General features: G+C 40.9%; 1 long non-coding RNA gene across 1 annotated transcript in view; it reads left to right on the forward strand.

Annotated features, from left to right (window-relative positions):
• The first annotated feature begins 3,792 nt into the window (after window positions 1-3,792).
• Window positions 3,793-20,600, forward strand: part of LOC128087949 (uncharacterized) — a 37,723-nt gene continuing 20,915 nt past the window's right edge. The window contains exon 1 of the long non-coding RNA XR_008210087.1: window positions 3,793-3,946. This is a non-coding gene — a long non-coding RNA (uncharacterized LOC128087949). The remainder of the gene's footprint in view (window positions 3,947-20,600) is intronic.

The raw sequence follows: 20,600 nt of genomic DNA on the forward strand, positions 1-20,600 counted from the left end.
CAGAGAGAAATCTCTCTAAACTAAAAGAGGGAGATTTAAGTTAGATGTTAGGAAGAAATTTTTTACTCAGAGGGTTGTGAGGCATTGGAATAGGTTGCCCAGAGAAGTTTGTGGATGCCCCATCTCCGAAGGCATTCAAGGCCAGGTGGATGGGATCCTGAACAGCCTGATCTGGTGGCTGGCTACTTTGCCCATGGCAGAGAAGTGGATGATCTTTAAAGTCGCCTCCAACCTAAGCCATTCTATGATTTTTATAATCAGTACCACAAAGTATACATACCTCTAAAAATACATTAATTAATGGCAGTGGAGTTGCTCTTCATAGCGTTGTAAAAAATGTTTGCAGAGCTAAAGCAGGCACAGTGATTGTCCTGATGCTCAGAAACTGAATGGAGGATTTCTACCTAGGGACCACAAGAGAAAGGGAAATAAGAACATACTTTGTTTTTGAGACACAGCTATGTAAGAGTGTAGGTACCAAGAATTCTCTAAGGAGCAGACCATTGCAAAATATGGATGCATTTCTATTTAGTTGGCCACTTTGAGCATTAACTTGAGCAGCAAGCACATGGTAATGTTAAAGGTTTATGTACAGCATTTAAGAACACGTAGGTTATGGCATGCTGTATGGTCCCCACTTTCACACCCCTTCACAATTTCAGATGAAGAACATTTAAAAAGCACTGAAACAAGTAATTTACATCAAGATGCTGAGGTGTTGTTTCTTAATGAAACAGAGTCACACACATAAAAAAATCCATGTAAAATTTGCTTGCTAATGTTTTGGATAGAAAGGAATTAACTTGCTACAATAATAAATAGTGAAACAAACTAATATCATCTCAGGATTGTATAAGCAGGGAATCTCCTTATGTTTATAAAACAGAAACTATGCTTGTATTCATCCTGTACTGACTCTTACATTCAATCAATTCATCTGAGGTAGAGAAACACACCATGCTAAGAATTCCTTCTGAGTGCTTCTGTTGGAAATGAAGGATTGATTTGCTCTAGAATCAAACAGTGCTTTTCTACAGTACCACAATGGTAAAAAAATGATACGAGGAGACCACAGAGCACTCTCACTTGTCAAAGACAGCTTCAGTAAAGTATGTTGATAACGCAACAGAGTGTTGGACTAAAGTGATTTGATGGTTTGGTTCACATGGTGAAAAATAAATTATTGATACAGGCTACATTTCTAAGACATCTTAATGTAAAGATTTACTTGGCAAATGCCTCCTTGGAGATAACTCATGCATGAGTAGCATGTATTTTCATTCTTGATTCACTAAAAGGATAATATTTTTACTGCAAATGCAGGAAAAATGTCTCAATAGATTAAACTGCATTTTATGTTTCTTAAAAGAAAGCAACAAATATACATCAGGAATCTTTTCCAGCTCACTTATCTACTTCATTAGAAATACTGTAGCTGGTGGTTCAGCTTTTCCAAAACCATACACTGCTATGTTATGAGCTGCTCTTAAGAAGAGAATAATAAACATAAGAGTACAGTCCAAACAACTTAAGCCTTAACTAGAAATGCTGAGAACTGTGTAGATGTGACTATATTCTCCTGTTGACTAATGTGTATCACGACAGAATTCTCCCCCATAAAAGTACTAGACAGAATGTAATACATGGCTTTTGAGACTACGTATCTCAATCTATCAACACTTTCCCACCCATTCTTACAGAATATGATCAATGTTTATGTATTTTCAGAAGACCTCCCTTACACATTGGATGGATTGTAAGGTGAGGGTGGGATTTCTAAAAAGTTCATAACACATGCAGAGCAAGGCCAGCACTGGGGGTGTACAAACCACCCATCTTGGAGTACACATATCACAACTAGAAAGAAAGCTCAGCTATGCAGTTCATTGCATGAACTCATGCCAACATGAGTTCTTCTAGACTTTGAGGTCTTTTGGCATCTGAAATTTTAATGCTGGACTCACAGAGTTATCCAAGCTGGAGTAAGTTATATAAAGTGCAACTAGTTTCCAAAGTGAATCATAGAATGGCTTGGGTTGGAAAAGACCTCAAAGATCATCTAGTTCAACTCACCTACAGGGACAGGGTTGCCACTAACTAAATCAGGCTGCCTACAGTCCCACCTAACCTGGCCTCCAGGGATGGGTGAACGACAGCTTCTCTGGGCAACCTGTTCCAATGCCTTATTACTCTCTGAGTAAAAAAAATTCCTCATAAAATCTAATCTAAACCTCTGTTCTTTTAGTGTATTACCATTCCTCCTTGTCCTATCACAATCAGACCATTGATCTCCCTCTTGTTTATAAGCTCCCTTTAGGTGCTGGAAGGCTGTAATGAAGTCTTCCTGGAGTCTACATCCTTTCTTCATAAGGGAGGTGCTCTGATGATGAGCCCTCTGATCATCTTCACGACCGTCCTCTTCTCCAACAGCTCTGTATCCTTCCTCTAGTAGGGCCCCAGACCTGGACACAATGCATGGGGCATCACAAGAGCAGAGTAGAGGGGGGCAATCATCTCCTTCTCCCTGCTGGACACTCCTCGTCTGATGCAGCCCAGAACACACTTGGCTTTCTTGGCTGCAAATGCACACTTGCTGGCTTATGTCGAGCTTTTCATATACCAGGACTCCCAAGTCCTTCTGTACTTTGCTGCTCTCAGTGAGTTCTCCCTGTCTGTACTCGTATCTGGGATCACCACAACCCAAGTACAACACCTGAATCTCATTATGTGCCCGTGAGCCCAGTTTTCAAGCTTGGCTGGGTCCTTTTGGATGGCATCCATTCTTTCATACCAACTGCATGACTCAGTTTGGTGTCATCTGCAAGCTTGATCAGGGTGCACTCTATCCCACTCTCTATGTCATTATGAAGATGTTGAAGAGCACTGGTCCCAAGACTAACCCATAAGTAACACCACTTGTGATCAGCCTCCACCTGTACACAGAGCCATTGATCACAGCCCTCTCACTGTGACCATCCAACCAGTTATTTATCTACCAAGTAATGTGCCCTTCAGATCCATCCCTCTCTAAGTGAACAGACATGAAGGAGGTAAGTACTACCATATTTAAACTGTATTCAGATTCCTAATCGCCAAATAATTTCTAAATAAGCAATTTAGAAATCAAAGCTATATAATCACATTTGAAACATTTATGTTCACTATGAAGTAATTACCAACTGCTCATTACCAAATAAAGCAAAACGTAATTTTAAACAAGTACTTAGCTACCTAATTGAATCTATCTAGATCTCTGTTCTATTCTCATGATTCTAATAATACATCAGAATTACACTGAAAGGGATAAGTAAACTTTTAAGGAACTTATCTTTCAGTGTACATTTAAGAATTGTTTTTCACCTTTGGAGGAAGCATTTCAAAGGGTTCTGTGAAAGCAGCCAAGAAAAATAGACCCGTTTTCAGAAATGTTGTATTTTGCTATACGTTATACAGCAGATGTACAACACACGTCTAAGATGTCCAGAAACAGCCAAGAGAGTTCTTGCTGTTAAAGTATTGTGCATCTCTCCAAGAATTTCCATATAGGAAGAACCATCTTCTGCAAATTTCAGGAAAAATAGGCTGTTTAGTTTATGAGTCTGTTCCTAGTGGAATGGCTTGGCTGCTACAGAATGTAACACATGTGGGCCGTGCATGAGTCCCCCAGCCAGATACCACGTATGGACAACCAAACGACAGGAGCCCAGGCATTCACAGTGCACTCATCTCTTGGCCTATATGAAACCTTCCTCTTCAGGGGTGAGAAGCAATGAGACAAGTGTGTATGTTCTACCTGAGCCAAGGTTACAGAGTTATTGTCTACGTAGGGCTGGAATGCCTTCATAGCAGTATTTCCTAAGCAACTTCTGACAATATTACTGAGAGTGCAGAAGCAGATTTGATTTGGTAATCCATACTTTCCCTATGTGGAAATGAATACAGACTAGTAAGTACATTGGCTTTTTCTAGATAAAAGATTTAAGACCATAGTATGAAAGTTGGGAGATTAATGCTTGCAGGAGTTCAAGGTACTACAAAAAATACTGTTCTTCAATTTTGGATGATTTGGGGTAATTTTGTTGTTATATAAAAGAAAAATGAGTATTAATGTTTTTCATTAGCTTGGGTAGCTGGCAAATACTTTAACCTTTATGAACAAAATGCAAGTGAATGAAGGTGAGAAGTTGCTATAGGGCAAAAAGATGTTATTGGAGGGAGCAGACAACACGCTGTTTTATCAAGAGGTGGATCTCAGTGGACCCTCTAGTCATTCTGCTGTGCTGTTCCAGGCTCAGGGGGAAACCTGCCCTTTCTATTTCTTTTCTGTTTCTACACAGGCATCTCCTTTGCTACTATTATATATAAGCAGAGATGCTTATTTCATTCATTTTCTTTCTCAAAACAAAACAAAACAAAACCACAATGGAAAATACTTTGTTGCTGACAACCAATACATTGTGGAGTACAAAATTAAACTACAAAGCTTCTTACGCCTAGATTAATTCTACTTAATTTTAAGCACACAAATGAGACATGCAATCTAGGCATAATGTCACCCTAGGTACTCTCTGCTGTCAAGACAAAGAGGACATTTCCAGAGGGCACATACATATTAAGTGGTTTGAAATCACCCTCAGAAAGTGCCCACCTGATTGATAGTAGAAGTAGACCAGCCATCCTCTGAATCTATGTACCTTAATTAGATGCCTGGAGTTATCTTAGCAGGAAGATGAGTAGGGGAATAGTGAATGCAAGGTAAATGGAAAACAAATCAGTAGCATAGTCAGTTTTGCTTTCTAGACTCCACAGGTCAGTTTAAAGTCACTAAGAGGAGTAAATAAAATTCATATTTTAAAGGTTCTGAAAAAGAAATTGATAACATCCATTTATGTTACAACATTTAAAATAGGAGGGTCTGATAAATTCAGTTATTTTTTGCTTTCTTCCCTGCTTCATGTCATATCCTTAAAAGGACACATAGCTTTGCAAAGCTAGTAATTTAGTGTAGTGGCTGCATAAATGAAGCTACTAGTAGTGGAAGCAGAATTTTCACTTCTCTCTTTCTAAAATCATGCAAATGTTTATGCTTTATGATAATCACAGAATCACAGAATTGTAGGGGTTGGAAGGGACCTCCAGAGATCATCGGGTCCAACCCCAATCATTTTTGCCATGATGGAAAGCTCACCAAAAATGATGGTTAATTATTCAAGTTAAGCCTTCGTAGTCTTCATTTTTTCATAGATCTTTATTTATGTTCCTTTTTAAGCTCTGTTATTAAAGAAAATAACTATTACCTTTCAAACACAGCTGGAGTAGTGGCGAGGGACAGGGGCTCTCTGTAGCATTCATTTTTAATAAGTCTTTCCACTCTTAAGCTATGACCTTATATTTATAAGATAAAAGTACATTTGAGACAGAGAGTCTCCCTGAGTTATTATTAGCTTACTTAATTATTCTTCTTTCCTTAGTGCTAATATTTTAGAAGGCATTTGGAGGATTTATGTGAACACAGTCTGCAGTACTCAGAGCATGCATATCTCTATTGTATCTGCCTATTTCCCCTGGTTCACTGACATCTTCTAAATGCAATTTCCAAACTCTAACAATGTAATTCATTTCGTGCTACAGAGATGTAAAAATCACACATGATCCTAAGGGACCCTAGTCAGGGTCACATTTCATAAGCAAAACTTCAACCTGGCTGACACGACTTCTGTCTCAACCACCCTTAGCCCACTAGTGCACAGTCCTATATGGGCTACTTTCTAAAGGCACCCAGCATTCACAGTGGTGGCTGCACATCACTGAAGCAGCTGCACATCATTGAAGCAGCAGCACATCTGCCCAGAGCAGCTGCCAGAGCAGGAGATCTGTGGCAGTGAGCGCAGCCCAGACCTCAAACATCAGCTCTCCCTCTGGAGGACTTCTGGTTTGGGGCTGAGCAAGTAGGCTGCGGTGCTAGCCACAGGCCCCACAGCAGCCAGCATTTCTGGGATCCAGGCTGAGGGTCTCTCTTTGCAGCCTGCTTTTAACAGATTATTCATACACTGCCTGAGATTTTAAAAATCGTCTCTACTGAATGGGACCAAACCACTGCTACCACAAATGTAGATGCAAGTTAGATTGGTACAAATAGAGGGTGGCACTGAAATAACTGCTTTTCTGGCTACTGCAGTGGAAAGCAAATAAAGTTGTTGTATGATATTTGCACTTAGCATGAGAAACTGGTGCGGGTGCAGAAAAACAGAACCAGCTTTCAATGGTCTGTCATTTAAAAAGCACATGCATAGGAACTCATGCGGGAATCATCTGCAAACAATGACAGCAGCAATAGCTGTCTCTTTAAGTCTAATACTTATTCCAATACTTACCTAATACTTATTCCAAAAACTCAGCCTGAAACTACTCTGCTGCAGCCCAACACAATGCCATTACACTCAGGCTCCTAAATCCACAGAATTTTGTCAGAGGCATACTGACAGACAGTAAATGCACAGAAACTGCACCAGACATCATCTGTGGGGTTCTTAAGAAAAGCATCTTTAATACTGAAATGTATTTCTTAAAGTGCACAAAAGCTCTTCTTGTATCTACAAGCAAAGGCTCTCAGACAGTGGAAGTGACTATAGGTCACTTTCAGATCAGCAAGAAAATTTTGCTAAGGTAAACTTATATATAACATGCTACTACAGTCTTGGAATCAACTAAAGATTCCAAGAGAGAACAACTAAATTGGTTCACATTAAAGTTGGCCTGAAAATTCTTCCAGTTTGAACAGAAATGCCAGATTTTCCTGACTGCTGTTCATGATAGAACATTAGGTACCACACTGAGGTACCTAATGGAGCTCAGATGCAAATTATCTAAAAAAGTATACAGCAATCAGAGAGAAATGGGAAATTCAGATTAATTCTGTGTTTTCTAAGAAGCTATTACTCAAGACAAACAAACAAACAGAAAAACCTCACAACATAATCATTTCCACAAGTAACATGGAGACATTAAGCATGACATGACAGAGGTTATTCCCGTTTCACTTGCACTTGGGAGCGCCAGTCTTGATAGCAAGAAACAGCCTCCCTGTGCAAGCTGCTAGTTGGCAAAGAGTTGCATTTACATGTTTTGTATGATAAAAATTTCACTTCTAAAACATTTTTATAGGGAAGATTTTTTTTTTCCCAAATATTCCCAATTTCCCAAATATATGCTAGTTTTATTAAAGTGTTCTTAAATGAGCTTTCACTTTTACTGGTGTTTTCATCCTCTGTATAAAGAGCATGTTTTTAAAAGTCCCTAAAAGACATTACTGACTCCTATGATTCTCTTCTCCTGATGGAGAACAGAAATCTCAACTTTTCTTGCGTTGGTTTCCTGTCCCCTATATTATAACGGGTGTGTGCATGCAGTTGCTAGCCTCTTCTCCTCTGAGGCTGCTTTGCCTCTCTGTTGTTAACTTGACTGCTGTTTTTTAAAATCAACAATTAAAATATTTATGTACACTGCAGTGGTTGTCTGGAGACCTTGGTTCCAAGCACTGGGAAAGACAGGCTGGGAAAGCTGCCCAAAAGAAGCTAACATGACCTCTTTCTCCAAGAAGCTAACACCTAGTCTAAATGCCTTCAGTAAAGGGGACTCTGTATATTCCCAAGCTGCTGGACCCCTGACAAGGTCAAGCTCATATACAATATGTTGTCTCTGCTGTTCAAATTCAAGGCTGGCAATCTCTGACTTTGATGAAACTTGAACCCAAGAGATGCAAGAAAATAACAGTGGAAAGACTTCTAATTTATATCCCACTCCCAACTCACTGCAGAAAAATCAGGCCAACAGTGCAAAGGAGTCTGAGACTTGAAAATGAAACCTGGGCACAGATATTTATTTTTCTGTGGTGGTTTTAAGAGACTGAAAGAGTCTGTAATAGGTGTAAGCCAAGTACTGAGGCTGCTCAAGTTTTAATTGCAGTGAGAATGAGCTTGGATAAAAAGACACAGGAGGACTTCAGGACCTGGCCCCTTGCGGGGTGTTTAGGGGAGACTGGTTGTCAGCAATTGGGTCAAGCTAACAACTTCTGTCTACTTAAAATAAAGCCATTATTCTCAAACCCACAGCAGCGCCTGCTCCTGACGACTGCTGCAGTCACTGATTGAAACCAGAATTAGGCAAAAGCTTTTTTGGCCCCTGCTTCTAATTTAACTTCCTAGCCTTGCTATTTCTGGCTGTAAACATTTTTATTTCTTTGCTCTGAGAGACAGTTCAAAGCTTTCAGCTGATTGTGCCTAAGCAAGTTTTCTAGCCAGGAGCCTGTCCTGCCTCTTGAACTTGCAAATAATTGGTTCAGCCAGGGATTTTTTTTTCATTATTGAACAATACTGGAGGAAATGCTCTGTAGGCATTTCTGGGGTAATCATGGGCTAACCTGTCCCAGGATATTTAATCTATTAGATTGTGTTTAATATTTATATCATGATAACATCCAGAGGCCCCACCAAGACCCCCAGTGAGATAGAAATTGTAGAAATGCAGATGTTTACATGGTCTCTTTTCCAAAAGCTAGCAATCTAAAAGCAACAAAGAAAATACATATTTAAATAAAAACCAGTAAACTTGGTAAAGCCATTACTGCAGGGAATAATCTTATTTGCCTGTATCAGCCTTACTTTATTTATCTTACCAGTATATCCAGGTAGCGTTCAATCAGCACAGAAATAGGTATTGTTGTGCAAAACTCATAGGAAATCTTGCAAGATCACTTTTTGCTATACTTTTGGATAGCTGCAGTTAGTCCCTGTTAAAATGATTAGAGCTTTAGATGAATGAGATCACCTACTGAATAAAAGCACAGCCAAGCCACACTCATAACATGATCTCATGCAGGCTTGGCTTCAAGAATGCCCCCGAGAGTTTTCTACAATTGTTCATCCAATTGTTGTATGTAACCTCTGTTCAGAAAGGAAATGTGGCTGACAAAATCAACTGAAAAAGAGCTCACTAGTGCCAAGAAAAATATTAAGAAGTGTTTGTGCCTGAGTATTTTAATATATTTTCTTGTCTCATCACTAAAAATGAATCCACTCATTTTAAACAAATATACATAGCACTAATTTTCAAATACGGGGGCCGTTCATTTATTTCAGAGGGAGTTCCGAGAAATGGTCTTAAATAAGCTGCTCATGAACATCTCCAGGACACAGATCCAAATATAGCACATTCTCTCTCATTATGGCATCCACAGAGTGCAGCACTGCCTGAGCAGCTCCACCACCAACGGTTTCTTGTCTCATCTACAGAGCAAGAAACCACAATCAGTCCTATTTTATCAACAGGCATGGAGGCTCTGGGAGAAGAAAACACTCAACTTTCAAAGAGTGTTTTGGTGCTAAAGCAGGCAGATGATTCCTTGTCGAATTTTCAGAATTCTTAATACCCAGAAGGCTGCAAGGATCTTTCTGACACTCACAGGGAAAGCTTGCAGCAGAGATCTGAACCAGGCCACCAGATCCCCAGCCTAAGCCTCATAATCACAAGCTCATCTTTCTTCCCATTTCACTGCCATGGAGGTCACTGGAATCTCAGACATTACAGAGCATTGACTTTCTGTCTCTTTGAAGAAGAACTTTGATCCTTGCAATTGGATGTCTTCTACCCCAGACAGCTCGTTGCATTAGCCTGTCCCATTGCCAGCTCTGTGCAGAGGCTGAAGAGAAACTTCCCTGCACAAGACAGTGAAACATGAAGATGTGGTTAGGATGGAAATGCATAAGCGGTCAGAAAAATAAAAGTAAAACAAAATATGGGGAAAAGGGAAAGAGAACAGTTACAAGCTTTGTGGCATGTATTCTGAAAGCTTTTCTGTGAGGATTAAAATAGATGGCATATATTGTAGGTATTATGTTACCAGCAATTAGCCCCACAAAGTGACATTACAACTTTAACTGGGACAGCAGGCAGACATGACACTACTGCCGGGATGCAAAAGACTTCATTTAGTACTGGATTTATAGAAAGTCAATCTGATTCTCTTCTATTGTGTGAGTTGCAAATTACATTGACAAACTGGTACTCAGTGGTGGTGTGATCTGCCACCTTGTTTGCACAACATACCATCCAATGATACTGTACCTCTTAAGCATACATTTTTCATTCTGAGGAACAGTTTTCTACATAAAGATAGCCTCCCCACTCTCTCAAACGCAGACCTTCAGGATAGCACACACACTCCAAAGCTGCCTCTTGGTTTTCTGACTTTTTTTGCTACCTTTCTGAAGACTGCTTTGCTCTTTATGCTTGTTAATGTAAACTGAGTGCTCCCACACTTTTTCACCATAGAAAAGCTACCTGATACCAACAGCATCTGACTCCTCAACCCAAAGGAGTATGAAGACACAGATACAAAACACTGACAAGAAAGGCCGACCACAGCCTGTTTTTGTCAGGCACAGTGCTGGCACAGGTGGCAGAAGGTAAATGTACATGTTTTAGTCACTGAGCAAGGAGATCTCAGAGCAGAGGCAAAGAATGGGACTGGGAAATTTTATTCGCTACCAGAGAGTATGAAAGAAAGTTCTTGCGTGCAGTTTCAGGAGTTGAATTCATATTTAACTTCACTTAAGCAGGACTGCCATTTTCAATTCTCTTTTCCTCCCTGTAAAGCCTGGGCCTGATTTTCAACTGATGCAATCTGGCACAGTTCCAGCAAAAGCAATGAAGTGCACAGGGGAAGAAGACAGTTTAGCCAGGGACCCTTGAGAATTTTCTGCTTTTAAGTGCTACCACAGACTGACATCCATGCAAAGCAAACAGGATGTCAAATTTTAAATGATTAAACAAGCCACATCCTGTAAACTGCATTCTACTCAGCTGACCCAGGATGTAAAACATACTCGGACAGTACCTCTGCTTTGGTAGCACTGCTTTGCTTAAAGTTACAGCTGAAAATCCCTCCTGAGGGCAATCTATTCTATCTCACCTGTCCCTCACTACCTCAACAGGAAGGAAAGGGATGGGAGATGGAGCTCTGTCCTCTCAGCACAGCTTACAGCAGCTCAGAGGTTTGTGGACGTTTTGTCTGGAGGCTGTGCCAGAGCTGTGGCAATAAGCATAAGCACTGAGTGGCTTCTACCCTTCAATGAACCGAGTCTCAGACAGATAAAAAGTAAGGAGCTGTCCTTCTAGGGAAAAAAAAATAATATTTAACTGAAATAGATGTAAGAAGTTTGCAAAGTCCTGCCATTTCAAAGATCTCTAAAGAGGCTGTTTACTGGTCTTTTGCTAGTTATCAGCTCCTCATTCATGGACAATCTGCTGTCAGGAGGCTTTTAAAATCCACCCAACCCACCTGAGCCAAACCCAGCTAATCAATAAGCAGAAATTATTTGGGAACAGCTTTTGTACTCAGGCTTACAAATCTACTTTTGATTATGCCTATGCCATTTTACTTTCAGGACTAGTTTTGTTCTTAATTTTCTGTTCACCTTAATATTTGGAGGTACAGATGTGTGAAAAAACACTCCTGTTAATTAGTTACAAAGAGTAATGCTAGAACCTGCTGTCTGCAAATAAGTTGGTGAGTGTATGCATGCGTGTGGCTGTGTGTTGTGGGTTAATACCATGTACTAGTATGCTTTAAAGGTTATACATTAATATATGCTTTGCATATTCATTTTATGAGGGTGGAGGAGAAATGGCACTGATCAAAAGGTGTCTAAACCTGAGCAAGATGCAAGATGCACCAAGCAAGATGGGCTCTTCCCCAAGTTATAAATTTACCACAACACTGCAAGTACATGCTTAATTGTTTGCTTGCTTGTGGGACTGGCAGTACATGTTAACAGCTAGCTGTGTACAATAGCTCAGGCTGAAAGCCATCCATCTGATAATAAGAATGCTGGCAGAAATACTTAGTTGATGATCCCCATCAATGAAGGGCCATCAATGAAGGGACTGCCTTGCTGGGAATTATGGCAGAACAGCCTAACACCCATTATATCTCCTCCCTGATAGTTATAGGCAAAACAGAATAGGAAGGATGCAGAGAAAGGTCAAGTTTTGCTGAGTAAATGCTTATATTTGGCCACAGGCAACCCAAGGACTCAGACCAGATGTCAGTCACCAAGACCAAATGGAGAGAATTATCTCTAAGGAGACTTTCACTGTGAAGTCATGTGGGCTGGGAATAGCACGCCTAGTGTGAAGTCGTGCTGCTGGGTTATTCTTACGATGGGATGAGTTTCAGTAGGTCGTCTGCTGGTTCATCATGCTGGATTACCCTGTGTACTGTCCCATGAATTCATTTGTGGCAGACTGTGGGAGAATTTGCCTGTTCTCCCTTAGCCCTTGTGTGCAATTGCTCTCAGCTTGCCAGCACTGTAAATTAAACTTCTGGTAGAAAGACACAGATCCTACTCTGGAAGATGAATTCTTCCAGCTTGTTAATGGAAGTCAGATTTGGGGATAAAGAGCAAAAGGGAAAAAGGAGGCAGATGCAGGGTATGAAACTTGGTGGAAGGAATTTTGGCAGTGGGGTTTGCCTTAACAAGCAGCAGGGTGCCTCGCTGAGGAGATCACGCAGGCTGCCTGCAGGCCTGGAGTCATGGAGACAGCTGATGAGAGCTTGGGTTTTGCCAGACAATAGCACTGTAGTGCTCACACTGATGAAAACTCATTAGAAATGACAGGAAAAGTAACTTTCTGGAGAATTCCCCATGGGAGTAATTCCTTACCCTGTATATGAAGACACCTGGGGAGAGATCTCTCTTGCTGTCAGTGGTGCCACTAGGTACCTGCTGCTCCAGTGAAATATTCCAGAGTGCCCATCACATAGTATCTCATAGAAGCCTTAGCTCCACAGCTGCTCTGGCATTCCACAAGACACTGCAGAGCTTATCCCAGTAAGAGCAAACAGTCCTGCCTATAAGCTCCTTCTCCAAGAACTGACAATCCTTCATGATGTTAAGGCCTAAAGTAGTAAAAATGCTCACAGAACTGATCTATTTAAACAGAAGAGGAGTTGCCTGTGCAGGAAGAGTTCGGCATAGCTCTCAGATGGAGCCATAGATACTATGAGATAGCAATAACATGAGGAGTTTATATGTTACTCTCCACAGCTTTTAAATATGCACCATCAAAAGCCTCTTAGCCTGCATCAGGCACTGTATTATCAGCAGGCTGAGGTACTCTGCTCAGCTGTGCTGAGATGAATCTCGAGTGCTGGGTCCTGACTTCAGCCCCACAATACATGGGAGACAGAGATACTGGAGTGGGCCCAGCAAAATAAAAACACCATACAAAGATAATTAATGAAGTGGAGCACCCAATATGAAGAGAGCTGAAATTGTTCAGTCTGTAGAAGAAAAGGCTAAAAAGCTGGTATTATCAAAGTGTATAAATGCCTAAGGAAAGGGATTACTAAAGAAAATGAAGCCAGGCTATTCTCAGAGATTCCCAGTGATGGAACAAGAGGAAACATTCAATTAATTGACATTAAATATTCCATTGAAATATAAGAAGAAACTACTTCTTTAAAGCGAGGATAGTCAAATGCTGGAAGAAGTCTCCTAGATAAGTTGTAGAATCTCCATCCTTGGAGACTGAAAGCCCAATTAGATACAGCTCTAAGAAACTTGCATGTGGTGGGGTTGGATTAGACAGTCTCTAGAAGTCTCTTCTTTTCTTACTCATTCTGGGAGATGCTGTCCTTTGAATCAAGGACAACTATGCTAAAACAGCTTGTTTGATCACAAGACAATTGAACTACAGTGCACCAGGTTTTTTCTTTGTCATCTTTCCATATGAGTGCTTGAAATGGGAGTTAAATCAAGTTGGTGCATTACACTTGGTTGTTAGTGAGATACATAATACCTTGTCTATCATTTCAAACTGTCCTTGAACACTAAAATCCGCATGCTTTATGTCCACTGATGTTATTGAACAATTCCTCAGCAAACTTGAAAGGTGGGCCTTACTTGAAAGGTAGGGTGAACCTAATGAGGTTTAACATAGCAAAGCAGAAGGTTTGCACTTTGGTCAGAGTAACTTCAGGTATGTGTACAGACTGGGAGAAGAACACCTTGAGAGCAGCCCTGCAAAGAAGGACTTGGGGGTCCTGGTGGATGAAAAACTGAACATGAACCAGCAGTGTGCTCTTGCAGCTCAGATGGCCAATGGTGTTCTGGGCTCCATCAGAAGAGGGGTGGCCAGCAGGGACAGGGAAGTGATTGTCCCTTTCTACTCTACCCTTGTGAGGCCCCATCTGGAGTACTGCATCCAAGTCTGGGGCCCCCAGTACAGGAAAGATGTAGAGCTGTTGGAGAGGGTCTAGACCAGGGCCACAAAGATGATCAGAGGGCTGGAGCACCACCCCTACACAGACAGGCTGAGGGATCTGGGCTTGTTCAGCCTGGAGGAGAAAAGGCAGCCTTCCGGTATTTAAAAGGGCATTATAAAAAAAGAGGGGAATCAACTTTTTACAATGGTAGATGGTGATAGGACAAGGGGAAATGATTCTAAGCTCAAGGAAGGAAGGTTTAGATTGGTTGTCAGGGGGGAAGTTCTTTACAGAGAGAGTGGTGAGATGCTGGAACAGGCTGCCCAGAGAGGCTGTGGAGTCCCCATCCCTGCAGGCTCTCAAGACTAGGTTGGATGGGACTCTGGACAACCTGGTCTAGTACCAGATTTGGAGGTTGGTGGCCCTGCCTGTTCCAGGGCGGTTGGAACTAGATGATCCTTGGGGTCCCTTCCAACCCAAGCCATTCTGCAATTCTATGATTCTATGATTCTAAGTTAAAAGACAGTTTCAGACTATTCAGTTGCAGGCCAAAGACAGGATGTCCAGGACATTTCTGTAAAATAATTTCCTTCTGATGTAAAATACATTCTCTTTTTAATTTTTCCTCATGCAAATACCATTCCTTTCTTACTTATAAAATAAGTCCAAATATAAGCCAGTAGAATGAGAGCCTAATGTGCCCCAAGGTAAGTATCAACTTCTACCCATTATGGAAAGCTTTATGCAAGTCTGTAGAAAAATAAATGTCTCCTTAAGTGAATGTTTTCTAGAAACAAAATAAATACTTTTCAACACCTTCTACAGAGGGTAAAAAGCAAATAAAAATCCATGTCTGTAATATCCCAGATGCAATTCTGCATAATTCTGTAGAGGTTTCAACCTGATGGGCAGCTAAAATAAGCTGAAATAAAAACAGGGAGACTGCTCACCTATTACTGCCATGGGCAAAACAGACTCAGTATAGAAAGACTCATATAATGTATTGCCTATTACTAACAGGCTAGAGCAGTGAGGACTAAATGCAAACTAGAAGCAACTTCTCCTGTTCATTCTCCCCTAGCTTGTTCCCCAAGGAGAACTGGGTGTGGGGAACAGGCACTGCATTCAGTCCATGATTCTTCATCTCTCCTGCTCTTCCATGGCCACTCTGCCTGTGCTCCTCCATGGCAGCATGTGGAGATGTTGCCATGTGAAGCCTCGATAACAGCAAAGGTTAAACTATCTCCTTATTCTTTTACTGTGCCTTCAGTTGTGCCCTCAGCACAGTGCTGCAGGTTGTTTATTTCTCCAAAGGAACTGCTGCCAAATGCACGCTGTGATTTGGCAAAGAGGGATGGGTGGAGAGGGACGGAGAAATGAACATTCTCTGTAAAATCCCTGTTCCCCCCAAAGTGTTATCCTAGCTGGTATTTTTAGTTTCGGATGCCAAGGGAAAGCAACGAGGCCGAGAAAAGAACAGCCTAACCCTAACCAACGACTCCCGTCCTCAGGAGCACAGGGTGCCCTGCTTGCTTCAGAAACCATCCTTTCCACGAAGCTCTGAGAGAAGTGTTCTCATTGCACAGCGCAACTTGCAGTGGCAAAAGCCTCCAAGCCTCCCTTAGGGGCTGCGGTATTCAAAGAGTCTGCACTTCTCTTTGTGCTGGCGGCAAAGAGGGAAGATGGAAATGCAAATGAGGATGTGTTCTGTGACAAAGAAGACTAACTGCACCCAATGTCTGGTTTTTACGAGTGATTATTAGCATTTTTTTCTGCGCTTCCAAATGCAGAGTGCTTATTATTCACACAAATGAATGACAATAAGGTTTAGCGCTCATTATTATATCATTCATTTCTAATACAAAGTGTGGAGTATAGGATACAGGGAAATATTATGGGAAACCGTGCACTGTTACCAGAAAAGAATATGAACGTTTTTCATATAGGACTGTAGAATAATGGCGACCATAATGAATTTAAAAAGCCACAGGTAGTGCACAAAGAACAATAAAACACTCTGAAAGTAATAAATCCAGGTTATTAGAAGAAGAACAATGATGTAAATGGTTTCAAGTCCCATTTGGCTTGGAGCCTTTTCTGCTAGGTCAGCGGTTTGAATAAGAGATAGGCAAATACTGCAGAAGATTTTGTGTAAACGCTTGTTTAATGCCTTTAATGAATTCACTTAGCTTGTGTTTATTTTCCACCAATACTGTAGTGCAGTGGTTCCCAGTCTGCTTTTCATTTCTGTGTTATAGAAAGCCTGATGCCATGAAGGGGGAGGATGGATCGGTCCCAGGCCATACACCCCTGCTGCATTGTGCATTGTGGCAAGAAAGTTCATGAAGATCATTCATTTTAAACAAATATTGGCAGATGGTCAAAGAAATCCAATTCTGTACTTGTTCACATGAGAATTTGTACCATATGCTTCGAATATAGGAATAGCACTTATTTTGTCCAGGAAAAAGCTTGTATAATCACTGAGTGAGGGAATTAGAATACTCAGAAAAAAATAACATGATTCACAGATACCTGTTCTGATTGTAAATAATTTCAAATAAATATAAGAACACTGATATTTTCCTCTTTTAGTAAGAAAAGACACAAAATGTATTTCACAGCCAGGACAGTACAGCTACCTACATGTTATATTACATTTAAAGTTTTCTCTTTAATTATGCTTTGTTCAAGGACGGTTCCTAATATGCAGTGCCTGATGACCGTTCATTGGTGTCTATGGAAAGAGTTCAGCCCAGCTTCTACAGGCACAATCTCCCAAAAACACACAAAAAAACCCCCAACACTGCAAACACAATCTGCACTTCCTGGCAATATAGCAAGAAGCCACAGAGAGGCAACAAATCTTACTTAAATATTTACTCCTCCACTTCACGTGGCTGTTAAATAATACACTGCTGAAATATCATCAGTGTTAAGTACAGTTTGGGAAGGAAGGGAATATTGGTTACAGTGTTCTTGCAGAATTTCAATACACCACCTTTAAATATGTATGTCGTTCATAAAGTCTACTGCCAGGCTGTGATGTCATAAATTCCTCCTTTTTCCTGAGGCAGGGCTGTCCAAATCAGTTTTAGATTTAGTAATGTTCAAATTCATTACCAAGCTTCATCCCACCACCTGTCCCATGGCTTCTTGCCCAACTAATTTCCTTTTGGAACCTCAGCTTTTCACTGCTCAGTGTGGTTAAGTTGTTGCTGCGAGAGGGATATTTCCATGGCTGGAAAGAAAATGGCAGTGAAGTTCCTATTAAAAAAGATCTTGCTGAAGCTGAGGGCACGGGAAAATGAACAACTAATGTCTAACCTACTATGTTGGCCAAGAGCCTGGTAAAAGAGCGACAGGAATATCCAGAAAGCAATAACTTAAATGATACAATTCCAACCAGGATTTTGGATGTAGAAACAGTAATAAAACTCACCCTTCCCATAAGCATACACAATCTGTCTACCACAGTGGCTAAAGAATGCCTTTTGTTTGTGTGCTGTTGTTATAAGAGCTATTTGTAGTATAAGCATGTATTTTGAAAGGCCACCAGTTCCTGCTGAAACACTGATTTCTCTAACATGTATAAATATAGAAATCCACCTCCTACTTTACAAAATAGTAACTGAATGAACTTCCCAAGTTGAAAGAACATTTTCATAAATGAATATCAGATCTCATGATTACCAAGGCAGATCAGTCTATTTGGTGATTAACAAATGATAATATAGACAACTACATTCTGTATCTAAAACTGACTTGTAAATTATCTCCAGCAGAAAAATTCTTGGACCTTACTTCATTCAAAAGTAAATCTGTGTACAAATCAGATACAAATCTTTATGTTTCTATGATGCACAGCCTTGTGGAATTGGTCTCTGCTCTGAAATGCTTATGAGTAAGAACATGCACACACACAGTCATACAGGAATAAAAACAAAATTTTAGTATACCAGGCTGCAAAATTAAAGAAACGACAGATACAAATTCTTTTTGAAAATGCCAGATTTAAGCTTTCCTGCCAGGTAGACAGGTGAATCACCGGATGACTAAAACATTTTAGAAATTCCATTTTCTGTGAGGTAAATATGTGTGTTTATATACATGTATGTATCATTTATATTTGGGAAAACAAAACAACAATTAAAAATCCACGCAAGTTACATCTTGAATGAAAAATGCTGCATTTGCTTCCCTCAAGGGCTGTGGAGAGCAGCATGTTAGTCACAGACTCTTCCAACCAGCCCTTCCCTCTTCTAGCCTCAGTCCATTCCAAACCAGCTGGTAGAATCCATCCCTCCCACACACTGTCTCTGCTGCTCTGTCTCTGTCTTAGTAATGGTTTTCCCAAGTCCTGCCTTCCCATCCCTGCTCCAGTCCATGAGATCTGGCCAGGACCACCGTCTGCATCTCAGTCCCATGTTCCTCACTCATCAAGTTATTTTTCCCTCCTTTCCCTTCCCACTACTAGTACTATTTGCCCATCCCTTTCAGACCGTATCATTTTCAGTTCTGGCTCTATTCTTCTCCTTCTTAAACCTTATGGCAACTTCTTCTATCTCCTTGTCCCAATTTGTCTCTGTATTTTTCCTGCCTCATCATCCATGACTCCCTCAAATCTTCTGCATCTCTTATAATTTACATGTCCCTTAGCCCGTGGCTTCATTTCCTATCTCTTATTTCAGATCTACGTCCCACAGAACCAAATCATGGATGTTCTTTCTGTTCCTTTCCCTCACTCAGTTTCCCAGCTTCTGCCCTCTGCAGTATCTCTATCATGCTGCAGCATTATGGTCACAAGGAAAATTCCAGTTATGCCCAGCTACCATTGGGCTATAGTTAATGTGGGTGGAAAACTGAGAAAATGCAATTTGCAGAAAATATCCAGAAAAGGCTGCTTCAATTTTGTCCATTGAATTTCCAAAGACACTGGGAGACATAGAATGGCTTTGCCCTGGTGGAAGGGGGTGGATGGGAGTTGGGAAGGTTCATTAATAGAGCTTTAAACTACGTACAGTGGGGAGTTGGGGTGTAACTGGGGTCATTAGTACAGAGTCTGTATGTAACGTGCCAGTGCTTGTAGGAGAGGGATGTGCTAGTAAGATCCCACAGTCTTGTGTCTTGGTGAAGGAAAAGAACGACTCACCCTTTTGTAGGAAAAACACAAGGGTTGGTGCGAGGTCGGAGGCTGTGGAAACACCTGAGCATGGTTATGAAAGTATTAGGGCTACTGCCACTCAAAAGGAGGCCTAGCTGTGGTTGGACTCAATGGTCTTTAAGGTCTGTTCCAACCTGAGCAATTCTATGATTCTATGATACATGGAGTTGTGAAAAGGCAGATTAGCTCAAAATTCTGCTCCGTACCATAATAATTGTTAAAGGAACTGATGACAGCAGTCTCATGGCTAAAGCAGACAACATGATTTTTTTTGTCAGGGAAATGCCGGACTATATTGTTTTTGGAGTAATAATTATAGCAAGTGATAATAATGGCCTTTTGGAGCCACTGAACACAGAACATGTGAGCCCACAAAGTGAAAATTTGACAAAGTTACTTACAAAAAAAATGACTGTTTTGCCATGGGGAGTGTTTGGCTTACCAGCTTGGACAATGATCATTATGTGTTTGTGAGTATGGTTTTTTTTGCATTCCTTTTTCACACTTTGCTCTATTTGTTTTAGCCCACGTTTCTTAGTATTACGTATCACAATACTATTGGCACAACAGTAGCATGATTAAAAGCTCTGCAGAGATCAGCCTTGCTGGCAAGCACGCCGTAATTCAGCCTGTGGGATGCTGTCCTGGCTCCTTCAAAATCACTAGGAACCATGCCACGGCCTCCTCATGGGGCCACACTTTATGCACTGGGGCTCAGCTACAGCAGGAATCAGATTGTTTCACTGGCATTCAGGAACATGCTCTCAGCTACTGCAACCAGAGGGTCCTTTTTTTTCTGTGATAATTAGGTTTGTGCTGGTGTTCTTCATGAGTCCCTCTTGGTATCCAGAGCTTTCTTCAGAGAATATGTGTTACTATTACACACGGTGTGCTTGTAGCCAGTAAAGCTACAGATTACGTTTCCTTTGCTTTGCCAAGAATAGCTAGTTACCCACTCCGCAAAGATGATAAAGCTGTAATTATAATGACTGATTCAGAAACTGTTCAGCTTTTAGAAGATCCTGCAGATTTTTTGACGGGAAGAGTCAACAAGAATTTTGTCTAGACACGCTGTTTGATTAAGGAACTGACTATGAGATCAATTATCAGTTACAACCGAGGCTCAATTCTACCATTGCAAATATAATCACCAGCAGACAGATCTGGCAG

Source organism: Tympanuchus pallidicinctus, unplaced genomic scaffold, assembly GCF_026119805.1.
Source record: "Tympanuchus pallidicinctus isolate F22 unplaced genomic scaffold, pur_lepc_1.0 scaffold31, whole genome shotgun sequence".
In the NCBI taxonomy this organism is placed as follows: domain Eukaryota; kingdom Metazoa; phylum Chordata; class Aves; order Galliformes; family Phasianidae; genus Tympanuchus; species Tympanuchus pallidicinctus.